Raw genomic sequence first — 18,338 nt, forward strand, 5'->3', positions numbered from 1 at the left:
CTTTTTGAGGGCAAAAATGCAAAACTATTCCAGCAAACAGAGCAAGCAATCATCAACCACAGCCTTCGTGGGGTGTGGGTCAGTCATTATGCACACTATCTCTACCCCCCCTCAAAAAAAAAAACAAAAAAAAACAATTTATAACAAATGAAAGCAAAGATTATGGCCTCTTCACAAGCAAAGCAAACCACACTAGTGCAGGCTTTTATATAACATAGGTTGTATTGATAGCGCACCTACATCCACCCAGTAAAGGAAATGCCCATTAGTGTAATTCTGTCTCTTCAACTTTAAGGGCCTTAAGTTCTCACACCTGTGAATCAGGAACACACACTCTTGGCAAATAAAAGAATGCGACAGCATATGTATCTGTGTAGGGTAAACAGAAAAAACACAAATAACCCAGGCGCGGGCCATGATCAGTGAGAACAAAAATAAAACTATTCAAGTTGTAAGTTGTTGGGCACGTGGTGGATACAAAGCAGGAAATGCCAACTTTGTGAGGGCTGCTTCCCTCAATTTGTTGACAAAACACATTCATCATTCAGCATCAGCATGCAACATTAAAATATAAGTGCAGGATCACACCATACTTATACATCCATATCTGCCCCCAACTACACAGTTCTAGATTGGGTGAAAAACCAAAGTCGCTTTCTGTAGAATTTAATTTCTTGGTTTTTATATTATATGAAACCTGTCAGAAATATAATACCTTGTGAAAACGAAACACCAGACAAACTTCTAGCTAAGTAGCGGAAGGTTTGTGATTCGAATCAACAACCCCAGTGCTGCAAGGCCAAAGTGCTAACCAGTTAGCCACTGTGCTGCTACATGCATGGAGCCTCCATCTCTGTGGTGTTCAACAGCCATAAGTCCCTGGGGTGCCTAAAGTTAATCAATGCACATGTACCCTGGAAGTCCTGAGTGCCATTGACCAACCTGTTTCTGTGATATGCCATCTGGGTCTAAGGCTGGGTATGTCTAATTACTGTCAGCATGCTCCTATAGGACCATCTCTAATTTTGAGGCTTTTTGTTGGTAAGAGGCTGCACTTGGTGCTGGTGTGGAATCCACAAGGCTGCTTCTTGTCCTTCCCCGTGGAACACATATATTGCAAAATTTGCAATGGTGGTGGAACCCTCCTACACCAAAAAAGTACATTTCTTTGGTCATTTACCTATAGGTGGGGAAATTACATCAGTCAGGAGTTCTGTTTCTTGATTCATTTTGATATATTTTGTTTATTGGTGTGTGTGTAGAATACTGGTGTTACCCTCTGAATTTTGGTAATGACATTTTGATTTGGATTAATGATGTTGGTACACATATCACATTTTTGTGGTGAAAAAGCTTATCATTTGGAAATACTAAACAACACACAACATTGTTACTCATTTTAAATTTGCATCAGCAATGGTATTGTGTGTGGTTTGTGAAGAGAGCTGTGTGAGTTTTGGTGAAGATTTATGTGAGATGGAGAGCAAAGAGTGCATTATCTACCATTTACTTATCAGATGTCAAACAGCCAAGTGGCTGAGCATGTATAGCATAACCAGAGATATGGCTCAAACAGCAAAGTGTCTGAGCATGCTCAGTGTAACAAGAGATATATCCCAAATGACAAAAGTCCCTGGGCATTCACAATGCACATGGCAGTATCTCTCTCTCTCATCTCTCTCGATATATATATATATATATATATATAAACCGTGTTTCCCCGAAAATAAGACCTACCCTGAAAATAAGACCTACTGTTATTTTCGGAGAGGGCTGCAATATAAGCCCTACCTCAAAAATAAGCCCTAGTTTAGCGTCTGTAAAATCATAGAATCCACTTTTATACTGTTTTTTATCATGTCCAGTGTGTGTTTCTGTAATCTAATAGTGTGAAATACCTTTGGTACAGCAACGCTCAGCTGATTCCCCGCTCTGCTCTTCTCATAGCTGTCAGTGGGGGATTTCAGCCCCTCCCCTCTGCAGTGTTCAGAGCAGGTAACAGAAGCGATGAGCATTATATTATAATAGTGTGAAATACCTTTGTTACAGCCCCGCTCGGCGCTTCCGTGATCCCCAGCTGTCAGTGGGGGAGAAGAGAAGGAAGAGCAGCGGGAAATCAGCTGAGCGCCGATTGGCGCTGTTCCTTCAGCAATGAAGGCTTACCATTGACTGCCTTCTCCAGCATCTGACAGTTTTTAAATAGGTAAGAGGAGGAGCCACATGGTGACATCACCTGGTGGCACCCCTCCATGTTGAAGGTATGTGGCCTGGCATGGGCACTCACTCCCCCCCCCCCTTTTTCTGGTCTGCCTCAGGCTTCAAGTTCGGATAAGTGTCTGGCATGGATTTTGGGGGGGGGGACCACACCATTTGTTTTTAACATTTTTGTGTAGGGTTCCCCCCAAAATCTATATCAGACCCCAAGGGCCTGGTATGGATTGGGGGGAACCCCAAGCAATTTTTTTTCAAATTTTCGTGTTGTCCGCAATGTTTTTTTTTTCAGTCAGCTGTCAGCGGGAAAGCCTGCTGACAGCTGATGACTCATCCATTGTTAAGGACGCAGATGCCGGGTTCCCGGCCTGCTCCTTAATAACCAACTATTCACTGTGCCCTAATTGGGCAAAGTCTTGCATCTGATAAGCGACCAGGTGCATTGCTTCAGCCAATCAGGGCTTAGAATGCACTGTGCAGTGTGCAGTGCTTTGTGGGGTGCTCGGAGGGCGAACATCCCACCGAGCGCCCCGCAAATTCAGGTGTTTGATGAACAGGTAATGTTTAGGTCGAACTTATGCTTGGTCCGAACTGCTTGCTTAACATTACAGACAAGCTCAAATACCTGGGGATTTATTTAACACCTAAGATATACCATCTCTATAGTACTAACTATTGCCTACTGATTAGAAAACTCAACAACACAGCTTTCCTGAATAGGCAGAACCACGTCTGTTGAAATGGCTCTCCTTCCCAAAATTAATCTATGAAACACTGTCTATTAAAGTGCCTTTTGCTAATTTAAAAAAAACTGCAACAAGCTTCCCTAGATTTCACCTGGGGAAACAGTAGACTTAGAGTTGACAGATGGACATTGTTGACAAGCAAATCACAGGGTGGTTTACATTTCTCAGATGTCACAAAATATTACTTTGCTGTCCAACTCTGGCAATTGGCCTTCTGGTCTACATTAGGTCCTCGTAATAAATGAATGGAGATTGAATGTCTGTGGATAGCCCCTGTCTATACTATCACCCAGGTATGGTCTTAAAATAACCAGCTTCTAAACTTTATGTTCCATACTAAAAATGTATCGGTTCCCCAGATGACCTAATTTACAGGTAACTCTTCATTCCCTTCCAGCCTTTAGTGACAGATACATTTCCCATGGCTAAATAAAGGCCTGTTTCATTTCCAAGATATTATAAACCCTACGACTGGGAAATTACTATCCTTTGCCTAAATACAATCTAAACATCCTATGACACCTAGAACTCTCTTCACCTATCTACATATGAAAAATTATGCACAATCCTTTACCAACCAACTCACATTTTCTAAACTATCTAAGAGATCTTAACCATTTAAGAGATCATGCCATGATGGCCCCACACAACATCTTGTTACAGACATTTATAAACTTCTTACCACCATTGACACTATTCCATTTCCCAAACATAGCTACAGTATATGCTAAAGTAGGAAAATACTTTAGGCCAAACTTTAGAATTTTAAAGTAAATGGGTGTGCTAACCAGTGAAAAGGTGGCTGCACTTAAACTCTAAGAACTAGAGAGTACGGGAATAAAGAAAAAGAAATAAGTGTGCTCTACCTCTACAAATGTTATATGTGAGTTTCAATTCACACAACACAATAAATTAATGTGTTCACAAAAATATCAATGTAACAAAAAATACATGTGATCACTGGATCTCAATCAGCCTCAATAGCTGAAAAAGATGTTAGGTGCAACAAGTCTCTCAAAATAAATATAAAGCAAAGTGCTCAGTTCACATAAAGTGCTAGACGTATATCACAATGAAGGAACTCTTTTTATAGCAAAAAGGTCCCAGAAGAAAAATCCTTTCAAACACATATTTGGTGATTTCTTCTCAAACGCATTTTTACACGTGAATCCCAGTGAGAAAAGAAAAAGTCCAAACACTACAACTTCACCCAGGGACAGGATTGGACATACACTGTAGGTGACTCCTTATCACATTTGCAACAATTAAGTGCAAATAGTATGATTTTTAGGCCCTGAATCCTCTCAGTGGATGATCCCCTCCTCTCTGTGTGCACCTTGTGCTTGTGAAAAAGTAAATGATTGGCTCCTTACCAACTTAAAAAATAGGATAGGCTTAAATGTACACATGCCGTGTGTTCACTAGGATGTAGTTCCCAAAGATGTTTCCACAGAAACCGCACTATAAACGTTAAATCCTTTCTTTAGCTCCAGACCGGACTCCACTCTTTAGGAAATTAACCCTTACAAGGGAGGTGTCCAAAAAAAGAAAGGGAACTCACAATAGACAGGATTCCCAGGGTCCCCAAACTATATTTCCTACTTCTGGATGTACCATGCAATATACTATTTCTTTCAGATGAAAGAACAGCTATTGGCAGCTAGACATGTGCAGTTCCTTTCATTCTGGATCAAAATTCTGACAATGTTTTCATTATTTGAAAATTCAGATGTATCCGAATTTCCAAACTACAACAGTAACACATTTAAACTAATCTGAAATAACAAAATGAAATTGGCTGGAATTTTAATTGTCATAATACACTCTTGATGTGCCAAAGCACCTGGTTCCTTATTTCTTGTTACTATCCTTGTTTTCTGTCCTCTATTGATGTAGCATTGTCCTGTGAGGTAGTAATTTCTGACATGTTGCTTGATCCTTTGTTGATCTCAAAGCATGCATAAAACTCAATAGAAATCTATTGAAAAAAAAACAAAAAAACATTTCCCTATGTGCACAGTGCCAAGTATAGAGGATAACTGAGCATGTGCAGAGCAGGCTGAGACTGAGCTTTACTGGATTTTAAACAGTATAGGCACTTATTTTTATTGCTTTACATAGTTATATCTGCAAAAGGGACCAACCCTAAAGAGATCATTTAGAACTTAATTTTCTGACTAACGTTCCACTTGATAATTATGTTGCTGCTAATTTACAAAAAAAAGCATTCCTTATGTTTATTAGCAAAATGTATTGTTTTCCATATTTAAATTATACCTTTCTAACATCATTAACTCTCAGAAAGATAACATGTGAGAAGTCAATAGCATTTTTCTGAATTATTTTAGACTTTCACACGATAAATAAAATTTAAACAATAAATACAACAAAAACTCAGTGGATTTTAGTAAATTTACCCACTGCTTCTCTTGGCATTGCTTACTGCATAGACACTACAAATAATTATCATTTACAGCTGTTTCCAGAATAAATTAGCTTCATGCTGTAACATTATTCAAGCATCAGTCCAATTCCTTTTTTATAGGGTATATTTATAAAGAAGTGAATCTGACATTCACTGAAAATTCACCACAGAGGTATTTTCCTGCCATGTATGTACAGCATGGAGTATCAGGACCACTTCCAACTAGCCAGATCAGTATGCAATACATCAACTACATTCTGCTTTTGCTATACGCTCATCACACTGGTTTTATTGGCCATGAACTGTCCCCCAAACTCTGCTAAATAAAAGAAGAGCCGCTTGTCAGCTACTGATTGCAGCCATTTTTAAAATATGCGACCAGCACCCCCCCCACCCTACAAATGCCACTAGTGCTGCTCCTGCTCGCAGTGCATCCTGTGTTTCTGTGGCTAATGCAGGCTGGTCTCTTGTGCCAATTTCTGTCCCCTGATTTATGTGTCCTATGATGCACCAGGAGGATTCCCTCCACTGCTCTGATTCTCTGCAAACTCTCTCTTCTCCCCAGAAACACTCTTAACTTCTCCTCCTCTCCCTCCTCTTCAGCTGTCAGCATTTGCCAGCACACAGGAGGACTATGTATCAAGATAGTGAGCATTAGTAAGGTGTTGGTAAACATGTTCTTATGTTTACCAACACCTTTATTTCCTGATTAATTAAACAGTGAGTGATTGGTAATGATTAGGGTTGAGCGAACACCTAGATGTCCGTGTTCGACGGGTTCGGCCGAACTTTAAAAAAAAGTCCGGGTCCGTGTCCCGGACTTTTACCGAACTTTTCCCGGACACCGAACCCCATTGAAGTCAATGGGGACCCGAACTTTAAGGCACTAAAATGGCTCTAAAACACCAAAGGAAAGGGCTAGAGTGCTGCAAATGGCAGCAAAACGTAATTAAGAGCATGGCAAGTGCTCTGCAAACAAATGTGGATAGGGAAATAACTTAAAACAACAAAAAAAAACAGAAAAATAAAACAATGTTCTTCTTCATCTCTGAAGGACGAGGCCCATATGGAGTAGGAGGGAGGTTAAGGTGGTGGTGGATGTGGCGGTGACATAGGCGTGCGCACAGGGTGTGCTGGGTGTGCCTAGCACACCCTAATCACCTAGGGCACATAGCATTGCCAGTGAGGAGATGGGAAAGATCTCCCTGGGACCTGCTCTGCTCTATTTCTCCTTGCCTACAGGTACATGGCCCCGATACATTACTCTCCCTGCTGGCAAACACATGCATGTGTATTTCAACTTTGGGGTGCACACCTTAATGCAATAGGCTGCGCACACCTATGGGCGGTGTAGGTGGAAGCGGCGGTGGAGGAGGACCAGGGCCGGATTAACAGCATCATGGGCTTGGTGCTGAGGATTTTGAAGGGCCTTAGGGCCGTGCCTTGCCATGCACCCAGAGGAGGAAGGGTGCAGCCATGCATGCCTAATTCAACATGGGATGCTGTCTCTGAAGCCCATAAACACATCCATGCATCGCCAACTGTCCCTCCTTGTCCGGCCTTCACGCTGTGTGGGGAGGTTCTGAGGGTGCTGCCTGGGGAAGCGAGCATAGAAGCCAGACTTCTGTGTTTACAAGTGACAGAAGAGCGGTAACAGTGAATATGGCCAACCCGGGGCCTATATAAAAGGTAGGGGCCTGGAGCTGCAGCTCCAATAGCCCCTACATTAATCTGGCCCTGAGGAGGAGGACGAGGTAGCCAACACTGCTTCTTTTCACAAATTTTAAATGAGGGTACACCCCAAAAGAGTGAGAAAGAGCAAAAATGGAACAATGGGTGGGTAAGGTCGGTATCCATTGCTATTCTGCATAAGGTACGGAAAAGTCCCGTGGGATCCATGCCTGGTTCATTTTAATGAACGTGAGCTTGTCCACATTGTCTCTGGACAGGCGGCTGCGCTTGTCTGTTATAACGCCCCCAGCCGTGCTAAATACCCGTTCAGATAATACACTGGCTGCAGGGCACGCCAGCACCTCCAAGGCGTAAAGGGCAAGCTCAGGCCATGTGCCCAATTTGGAGACCCAGAAGTTGAAGGGGGCAGACCCGTCATTCACTACATGTAGGCGTGTGCACACATACTGCTCCACCATGTTGGTAAAATGCTGCCTCCTGCTAAGACGTTCCATCTGAGCTGCTGGTGCTGCTGTTTGTTGTGGCGTGCTGACAAAGCTTTTCCACATTTCGGCCATGCTAACCCTGCCTTCTGAGGTGCTGGCGGTGCCCTGGTTGCGTTGGCGACCTCCTCCTCCTCCTCCTCTGCCTTGTGCTTCCACTGTGGCCCCGCTGTCAGATGGGAATGCCAGCAGCATGGCGTCTACCAGCGTGCGCTTGTACTCGCGCATCTTGCGATCGCGCTCCAGTGAGTGAATTAAGGACGGTACGTTGTCCTTGTAACGGGGATCCAGCAGCGTGGCCACCCAGTAATCAGCACAAGTTAGAATGTGGGCAACTCGGCGGTCGTTGTGGAGACACTGCAGCATGTAATCGCTCATGTGTGCCAGGCTGCCCAGAGGCAACGAAAGGCTGTCCTCTGTGGGAGGTGTATGGTCCGTGTCCTCTGTATCCCCCCAGCCACGCACCAGTGATGGCCATGAGCTGGCCTGGGTGCCACCCTGCTGTGAACATGGTTCCATCTCCTCCTCCAGCTCCTCCTCCTCCTCATCCTCCTCATCCTCCAGAACTGTGCCCCTGCTGGACAATTGCGTCCCTGGCGTTTGCGTGTGCAGGAACCCACCCTCGGAGCCCCTTGCGAATGACTGCCCTGAAAGCCTTGGAAATGTTACCTCTTCATCCTCCTCCTCCTCCTCATCCTGTGCCACATCCTCTTCCATCATCGCCCGAATTGTTTTTTCAAGGAGGCATAGAAGTGGGATAGTTAAGCTGAGAACGGCGTCATTGCCACTGGCCATGTTGGTGGAGTACTCAAAACAGCGCAACAAGGCACACAGGTCTCGCATGGAGGCCCAGTTAAATTAAATAGCGGAATAGAAAATATGATCCAAAAAAAGTGTATGTATATCACACGTACACAACCACACTAGGCCCCAATTACTATTGTTTGTACCCCTAAAAGGCTAGATGAGGAGTAGGGGGAGTATGGAACAGGCAGCACCCTCAAACCTTCAGAAGTATGAGATGAACCCCAACAACTTGGAAAGGTGGATCTCTCTCACACGTACCGACACAGACTATCCCGCAATTCAATTGATCCTCAAAGGTTTTTATTGAATAGCGGAATAGGAAATATGATCAAAAAAAGTGTATGTATCTCGCACGTACACAACCACACTAGGCCCCAATTACTATTGTTTGTACCCCTAAAAGGCTAGATGAGGAGTAGGGGGGGTATGGAACAGGCAGCACCCTCAAACCTTCAGAAGTATGAGATGAACCCCAACAACTTGGAAAGGTGGATCTCTCTCACACGTACCGACACAGACTATCCCGCAATTCAATTGATCCTCAAAGGTTTTTATTGAATAGCGGAATAGGAAATATGATCAAAAAAAGTGTATGTATCTCGCACGTACACAACCACACTAGGCCCCAATTACTATTGTTTGTACCCCTAAAAGGCTAGATGAGGAGTAGGGGGGGTATGGAACAGGCAGCACCCTCAAACCTTCAGAAGTATGAGATGAACCCCAACAACTTGGAAAGGTGGATCTCTCTCACACGTACCGACACAGACTATCCCGCAATTCAATTGATCCTCAAAGGTTTTTATTGAATAGCGGAATAGGAAATATGATCAAAAAAAGTGTATGTATCTCGCACGTACACAACCACACTAGGCCCCAATTACTATTGTTTGTACCCCTAAAAGGCTAGATGAGGAGTAGGGGGGGTATGGAACAGGCAGCACCCTCAAACCTTCAGAAGTATGAGATGAACCCCAACAACTTGGAAAGGTGGATCTCTCTCACACGTACCGACACAGACTATCCCGCAATTCAATTGATCCTCAAAGGTTTTTATTGAATAGCGGAATAGGAAATATGATCAAAAAAAGTGTATGTATCTCGCACGTACACAACCACACTAGGCCCCAATTACTATTGTTTGTACCCCTAAAAGGCTAGATGAGGAGTAGGGGGGGTATGGAACAGGCAGCACCCTCAAACCTTCAGAAGTATGAGATGAACCCCAACAACTTGGAAAGGTGGATCTCTCTCACACGTACCGACACAGACTATCCCGCAATTCAATTGATCCTCAAAGGTTTTTATTGAATAGCGGAATAGGAAATATGATCAAAAAAAGTGTATGTATCTCGCACGTACACAACCACACTAGGCCCCAATTACTATTGTTTGTACCCCTAAAAGGCTAGATGAGGAGTAGGGGGGGTATGGAACAGGCAGCACCCTCAAACCTTCAGAAGTATGAGATGAACCCCAACAACTTGGAAAGGTGGATCTCTCTCACACGTACCGACACAGACTATCCCGCAATTCAATTGATCCTCAAAGGTTTTTATTGAATAGCGGAATAGGAAATATGATCAAAAAAAGTGTATGTATCTCGCACGTACACAACCACACTAGGCCCCAATTACTATTGTTTGTACCCCTAAAAGGCTAGATGAGGAGTAGGGGGGGTATGGAACAGGCAGCACCCTCAAACCTTCAGAAGTATGAGATGAACCCCAACAACTTGGAAAGGTGGATCTCTCTCACACGTACCGACACAGACTATCCCGCAATTCAATTGATCCTCAAAGGTTTTTATTGAATAGCGGAATAGGAAATATGATCAAAAAAAGTGTATGTATCTCGCACGTACACAACCACACTAGGCCCCAATTACTATTGTTTGTACCCCTAAAAGGCTAGATGAGGAGTAGGGGGGGTATGGAACAGGCAGCACCCTCAAACCTTCAGAAGTATGAGATGAACCCCAACAACTTGGAAAGGTGGATCTCTCTCACACGTACCGACACAGACTATCCCGCAATTCAATTGATCCTCAAAGGTTTTTATTGAATAGCGGAATAGGAAATATGATCAAAAAAAGTGTATGTATCTCGCACGTACACAACCACACTAGGCCCCAATTACTATTGTTTGTACCCCTAAAAGGCTAGATGAGGAGTAGGGGGGGTATGGAACAGGCAGCACCCTCAAACCTTCAGAAGTATGAGATGAACCCCAACAACTTGGAAAGGTGGATCTCTCTCACACGTACCGACACAGACTATCCCGCAATTCAATTGATCCTCAAAGGTTTTTATTGAATAGCGGAATAGGAAATATGATCAAAAAAAGTGTATGTATCTCGCACGTACACAACCACACTAGGCCCCAATTACTATTGTTTGTACCCCTAAAAGGCTAGATGAGGAGTAGGGGGGGTATGGAACAGGCAGCACCCTCAAACCTTCAGAAGTATGAGATGAACCCCAACAACTTGGAAAGGTGGATCTCTCTCACACGTACCAACACAGACTATCCCCCAATTTAACTGATCCCCAGAGGTTTTTGATTAAATAGCGGAATAGAAAATATGATCCCAAAAAAGTGTATGTATATCACACGTACACAACCACACTAGGCCCCAATTACTATTGTTTGTACCCCTAAAAGGCTAGGAGTAGGGGGAGTATGGAACAGGCAGCACCCTCAAACCTTCAGAAGTATGAGATGAACCCCAACAACTTGGAAAGGTGGATCTCTCTCACACGTACCAACACAGACTATCCCCCAATTTAACTGATCCCCAAAGGTTTTTGATTAAATAGCGGAATAGAAAATATGATCCCAAAAAAGTGTATGTATATCACACGTACACAACCACACTAGGCCCCAATTACTATTGTTTGTACCCCTAAAAGGCTAGGAGTAGGGGGAGTATGGAACAGGCAGCACCCTCAAACCTTCAGAAGTATGAGATGAACCCCAACAACTTGGAAAGGTGGATCTCTCTCACACGTACCAACACAGACTATCCCCCAATTTAACTGATCCCCAGAGGTTTTTGATTAAATAGCGGAATAGAAAATATGATCCCAAAAAAGTGTATGTATATCACACGTACACAACCACACTAGGCCCCAATTACTATTGTTTGTACCCCTAAAAGGCTAGATGAGGAGTAGGGGGGGTATGGAACAGGCAGCACCCTCAAACCTTCAGAAGTATGAGATGAACCCCAACAACTTGGAAAGGTGGATCTCTCTCACACGTACCGACACAGACTATCCCGCAATTCAATTGATCCTCAAAGGTTTTTATTGAATAGCGGAATAGGAAATATGATCAAAAAAAGTGTATGTATCTCGCACGTACACAACCACACTAGGCCCCAATTACTATTGTTTGTACCCCTAAAAGGCTAGATGAGGAGTAGGGGGGGTATGGAACAGGCAGCACCCTCAAACCTTCAGAAGTATGAGATGAACCCCAACAACTTGGAAAGGTGGATCTCTCTCACACGTACCGACACAGACTATCCCGCAATTCAATTGATCCTCAAAGGTTTTTATTGAATAGCGGAATAGGAAATATGATCAAAAAAAGTGTATGTATCTCGCACGTACACAACCACACTAGGCCCCAATTACTATTGTTTGTACCCCTAAAAGGCTAGATGAGGAGTAGGGGGGGTATGGAACAGGCAGCACCCTCAAACCTTCAGAAGTATGAGATGAACCCCAACAACTTGGAAAGGTGGATCTCTCTCACACGTACCAACACAGACTATCCCCCAATTTAACTGATCCCCAAAGGTTTTTGATTAAATAGCGGAATAGAAAATATGATCCCAAAAAAGTGTATGTATATCACACGTACACAACCACACTAGGCCCCAATTACTATTGTTTGTACCCCTAAAAGGCTAGGAGTAGGGGGAGTATGGAACAGGCAGCACCCTCAAACCTTCAGAAGTATGAGATGAACCCCAACAACTTGGAAAGGTGGATCTCTCTCACACGTACCAACACAGACTATCCCCCAATTTAACTGATCCCCAAAGGTTTTTGATTAAATAGCGGAATAGAAAATATGATCCCAAAAAAGTGTATGTATATCACACGTACACAACCACACTAGGCCCCAATTACTATTGTTTGTACCCCTAAAAGGCTAGGAGTAGGGGGAGTATGGAACAGGCAGCACCCTCAAACCTTCAGAAGTATGAGATGAACCTCAACAACTTGGAAAGGTGGATCTCTCTCACACGTACCAACACAGACTATCCCCCAATTTAACTGATCCCCAAAGGTTTTTGATTAAATAGCGGAATAGAAAATATGATCCCAAAAAAGTGTATGTATATCACACGTACACAACCACACTAGGCCCCAATTACTATTGTTTGTACCCCTAAAAGGCTAGGAGTAGGGGGAGTATGGAACAGGCAGCACCCTCAAACCTTCAGAAGTATGAGATGAACCCCAACAACTTGGAAAGGTGGATCTCTCTCACACGTACCAACACAGACTATCCCCCAATTTAACTGATCCCCAAAGGTTTTTGATTAAATAGCGGAATAGAAAATATGATCCCAAAAAAGTGTATGTATATCACACGTACACAACCACACTAGGCCCCAATTACTATTGTTTGTACCCCTAAAAGGCTAGGAGTAGGGGGAGTATGGAACAGGCAGCACCCTCAAACCTTCAGAAGTATGAGATGAACCCCAACAACTTGGAAAGGTGGATCTCTCTCACACGTACCAACACAGACTATCCCCCAATTTAACTGATCCCCAAAGGTTTTTGATTAAATAGCGGAATAGAAAATATGATCCCAAAAAAGTGTATGTATATCACACGTACACAACCACACTAGGCCCCAATTACTATTGTTTGTACCCCTAAAAGGCTAGGAGTAGGGGGAGTATGGAACAGGCAGCACCCTCAAACCTTCAGAAGTATGAGATGAACCTCAACAACTTGGAAAGGTGGATCTCTCTCACACGTACCAACACAGACTATCCCCCAATTTAACTGATCCCCAAAGGTTTTTGATTAAATAGCGGAATAGAAAATATGATCCCAAAAAAGTGTATGTATATCACACGTACACAACCACACTAGGCCCCAATTACTATTGTTTGTACCCCTAAAAGGCTAGGAGTAGGGGGAGTATGTAACAGGCAGCACCCTCAAACCTTCAGAAGTATGAGATGAACCCCAACAACTTGGAAAGGTGGATCTCTCTCACACGTACCAACACAGACTATCCCCCAATTTAACTGATCCCCAAAGGTTTTTGATTAAATAGCGGAATAGAAAATATGATCCCAAAAAAGTGTATGTATATCACACGTACACAACCACACTAGGCCCCAATTACTATTGTTTGTACCCCTAAAAGGCTAGGAGTAGGGGGAGTATGGAACAGGCAGCACCCTCAAACCTTCAGAAGTATGAGATGAACCCCAACAACTTGGAAAGGTGGATCTCTCTCACACGTACCAACACAGACTATCCCCCAATTTAACTGATCCCCAGAGGTTTTTGATTAAATAGCGGAATAGAAAATATGATCCCAAAAAAGTGTATGTATATCACACGTACACAACCACACTAGGCCCCAATTACTATTGTTTGTACCCCTAAAAGGCTAGGAGTAGGGGGAGTATGGAACAGGCAGCACCCTCAAACCTTCAGAAGTATGAGATGAACCCCAACAACTTGGAAAGGTGGATCGCTCTCACACGTACCAACACAGACTATCCCCCAATTTAACTGATCCCCAGAGGTTTTTGATTAAATAGCGGAATAGAAAATATGATCCCAAAAAAGTGTATGTATATCACACGTACACAACCACACTAGGCCCCAATTACTATTGTTTGTACCCCTAAAAGGCTAGGAGTAGGGGGAGTATGGAACAGGCAGCACCCTCAAACCTTCAGAAGTATGAGATGAACCCCAACAACTTGGAAAGGTGGATCTCTCTCACACGTACCAACACAGACTATCCCCCAATTTAACTGATCCCCAAAGGTTTTTGATTAAATAGCGGAATAGAAAATATGATCCCAAAAAAGTGTATGTATATCACACGTACACAACCACACTAGGCCCCAATTACTATTGTTTGTACCCCTAAAAGGCTAGATGAGGAGTAGGGGGAGTATGGAACAGGCAGCACCCTCAAACCTTCAGTATGAGATTGTGTTCACTGTACCCCACAAAGATTGAGTTCACTGCACCCCACAATGATTGTGTTCACTGCACCCCACAAAGATTGTGTTCACTGCACCTCACAAAGATTGTGTTCACTGTACCCCCCAAAGATTGTGTTCACTGCACCCCACAAAGATTCTGTTCACTGTACCCCACAAAGATTGTGTTCACTGCACCCCAAAAAGATTGTGTTCACTGCACCCCAAAAAGGATGTTGTTCACTGCACCCCAAAAAGGATGTTGTTCACTCCACCCCAAAAAGATTGTGTTCACTGCACCCCACAAAGATTGTGTTCACTGCACCCCAAAAAGATTGTGTTCACTGCACCCCAAAAATGATTTTGTTCACTGCACCCCAAAAAGGATTTTGTTCACTGCACCCCAAAAAGGATGTTGTTCACTCCACCCCAAAAAGATTGTGTTCACTGCACCCCAAAAAGATTGTGTTCACTGCACCCCACAAAGGATTTTGTTCACTGCACCCCAAAAAGATTGTGTTCACTGCACCCCAAAAAGGATGTTGTTCACTGCACCCCAAAAAGGATTTTGTTCACTGCACCCCAAAAAGATTGTGTTCACTGCACCCCACAAAGGATTTTGTTCACTGCACCCCACAAAGATTGTGTTCACTGCACACCAAAAAGGATTGTGTTCACTGCACCCCAAAAAGATTTTGTTCACTGCACCCCAAAAAGATTGTGTTCACTGCAGCCCAAAAAGATTGTGTTCACTGCAGCCCAAAAAGATTGTGTTCACTGCAGCCCAAAAAGATTGTGTTCACTGCAGCCCAAAAAGATTGTGTTCACTGCAGCTCACACACAGAAAAATGGATGTGGATCACTGACACCTGCCTATCTCCAATCCCACACCACACAGCAATATCGATTGTAGTTTGTAGAACACAGTTTCCCTAAAATTCAGCAGACTCTGTCCCTAACAGGATTGAGAAGAGATCGTAGATCAGGATTGAGTGCAGACCCCACCCCCCACACAGCAATATCGATTGTAGTTTGTAGAAGACACTGACCCTATATAATTCAGCAGACTCTATCCCTAAAATGCCTACAACTCGCCCTGCCTAAACACTCCGACCTGTCCCTCAATTCTATCCGGACACAAATGGTTTTTTCCTGCCTATCTTTCCCTAATCAGCAGCCAGCACGTTGATGTGTGCTCTGTCCCTGAATCTAAGCAGCATAATGACGCCGCTGCGGCTGCCTCGAACTTATAAAGACTTGGTCACATGCTTCAGACGGCCAATCACAGCTACTGAGACATTTGCAGGCATGGCTGGGATGGCTTAAGGCACACCAGTTAAACGATTGTTGATTGGCTGTTGAAAGCCCGCCATGAAAAGAGCGCCAAAGCATGCAAAACCCGGAAATAAAACGACCGAACACGGATTTTTACCCGAACATACAGTAAAGTGTCCGTGTCCGTGTTCGGGTACAAAAAATCCAATTATTCGGTACGAACACGAATAATACAGTCCGTGTTCGCTCAACACTAGTAATGATCACTCCTTTGTTTATTCATAATCAAACATAGTAAGCATTATTTACTATGTATTACATTTTTGAATGAACAGGAAGCCTTTGTACAGAGTATTTCCTGTCCTTTCAATCTGTGCAACTGTGACTGCAGAGTAGGATATTGGGAACTTTTGTGTCAATCTCTTTCTTTGTCTCAAAAGTGAAACATAGAGGTTCTGTTTAGAACCCCACCAACAGGACTGTAAAAAATAAATAAAAATAATAATAATAATAATAACAATAAAAAAAATATAAAAAAAAAGATAAATAAATAGTAATAAAAAAACGAAAAAAATTTTTATTCACAGAATGTATCTCCATGCTTGGGAGTCACAAATGTTTGCATAAAACTGCAAACAGCAGCCTGAATAAATCAATGACAGGTTGACAGACACCATGGCAATATGCTATAGTAATTTCAAATATTGGGCACAAGCTGGGCAACACATACACTCCTATACACATATAACCACTTGAATGTGACATGCATACAATGTTGTTGTCTGTCTAACATCTGCCTGTGACTCATGGGCAAAGATACACTCCATTTTGACATTGTATGGCCCTCTGCGGCTATGTAAATGAGGCCAAAAATACACTCAAACACACACAAATTACAAACTAACACACACACATAGGATAAACATGCACACTACAAACATAGTAGTATTGTGCAATTTGTGCGTTGATGCACTGCAATGCACCAATACAGCATGGGCCATTTACATAATTAGGCACACGGTATGGTGCACATAACCCATGTTCACTGGTGTGCATTGTTTGAATTGCAGTATATTAATGTGTTTCTTTTCTTAAACTTTATTAAAATAACATTCATTCATGCTATGACCCATTGCTGTGAATTGTAATGCATTGCATCAAAATGTATGCCTAAATCATTTTATTGTAATGTAAACTAATGCAGCACACAGATGGCAGTCATCATTATCATGACACATAGTTGTGAAACCAGTCTTCAGATTTTTGTGTTACGCCTAGTAAACACTATAATAAAAATCAGAAAAAACAATTGGTTTTCCTCGTTGTTTCACAGCAGGTTGAAACCAAAGATGGTACTAATTATAAGCTCTAACGAGCAGGGCCCTCTAAATCCTCCTGTATTGAATTGTATTGTAACTGTATTGTCTTCCCTTATATTGTAAAGCGCTGCGCAAACTGTCGGCGCTATATAAATTGTGTATAATAAAATTATATGAAAATTCTTGAATTACAAAGGCTTTTTTTCTGTTGTTTATTGTTTCAGTCTTTCGTATCCGATTTTTCTCTTACCAAATCCAGAACTCATATAAATAGCATATTTATAGTTTTGTGCAACTTTAATTTTCACCAATTCACAAAACTTTCAATGTACAAATATTTATTATTTATTTTTTCAATACAGTTTTAGCTTTTAGATTTAGAAGGAATTTTGTATTTTAAGTTGTAATTGTTGGCACTAATAACAATCTTAGTGTATTTTTGGTCAAAAATGTAATTCTTTTTTGCAATAACTTTTATTGTGTTTACATAAGAACAGGTAAAAACAATGAAATAAGGAGAAAAACAATAACATAGTCTATGTAACTGAAGGGCAAGCAGCATAAGGTTTGGGGAACGCATACATCAGCCGACAGTCACACAGTAGAAAGGAAGCATCCGTAATAGAATACAGGTTAATTATAGTAGCGATGCCCATCCTACCCAGGCACCCCATCTGGGAACAAACTGTGCCACGGGGAGGGTGACAGCATAGCCAGCATCTATTTAGCATGTGTCAAAATTTTATTAAAGCATAGAAGTACATCAATGGAGGTTTAGAAAGAAGAGCAAGAGAAATAGGATAGAGGGGGTTTAAAGATGGGTAAAAGGTAAAGGAATCTCCGCTATGGTAGGAGGCAAAGGGGGAAAAGAGAAAGAGAAGAACGACAAGAAGGTCACGTCAGAGGTTCCCATCAGCAGGTGTTAAGTGGCCCGGGTAGAGGGGAATGTTAGAATATATTGCCCACGGCTCCCAGACTGCTTAAAAAATGTGTTCCCTGTCGAGCAAAATGCCCGCTAATTTCTCCTGAGACATAATCCAGGAGATTTTCCATTTTGCCGCAGTGAGGGAAATAGGGTCTCGCTTCCAAGATCTAGCGAGTGTCATCTTGGCACCAAGAAGGATAAAAAAGAGCAATCTGGACATGTGTTTGGGGGCGTGAGCAATAGGATAATTAAGCAAA

This window comes from Pelophylax lessonae (assembly GCF_965119305.1).
Source record: "Pelophylax lessonae genome assembly, chromosome: 1".
Classification (NCBI taxonomy): Eukaryota; Metazoa; Chordata; class Amphibia; order Anura; family Ranidae; genus Pelophylax; species Pelophylax lessonae.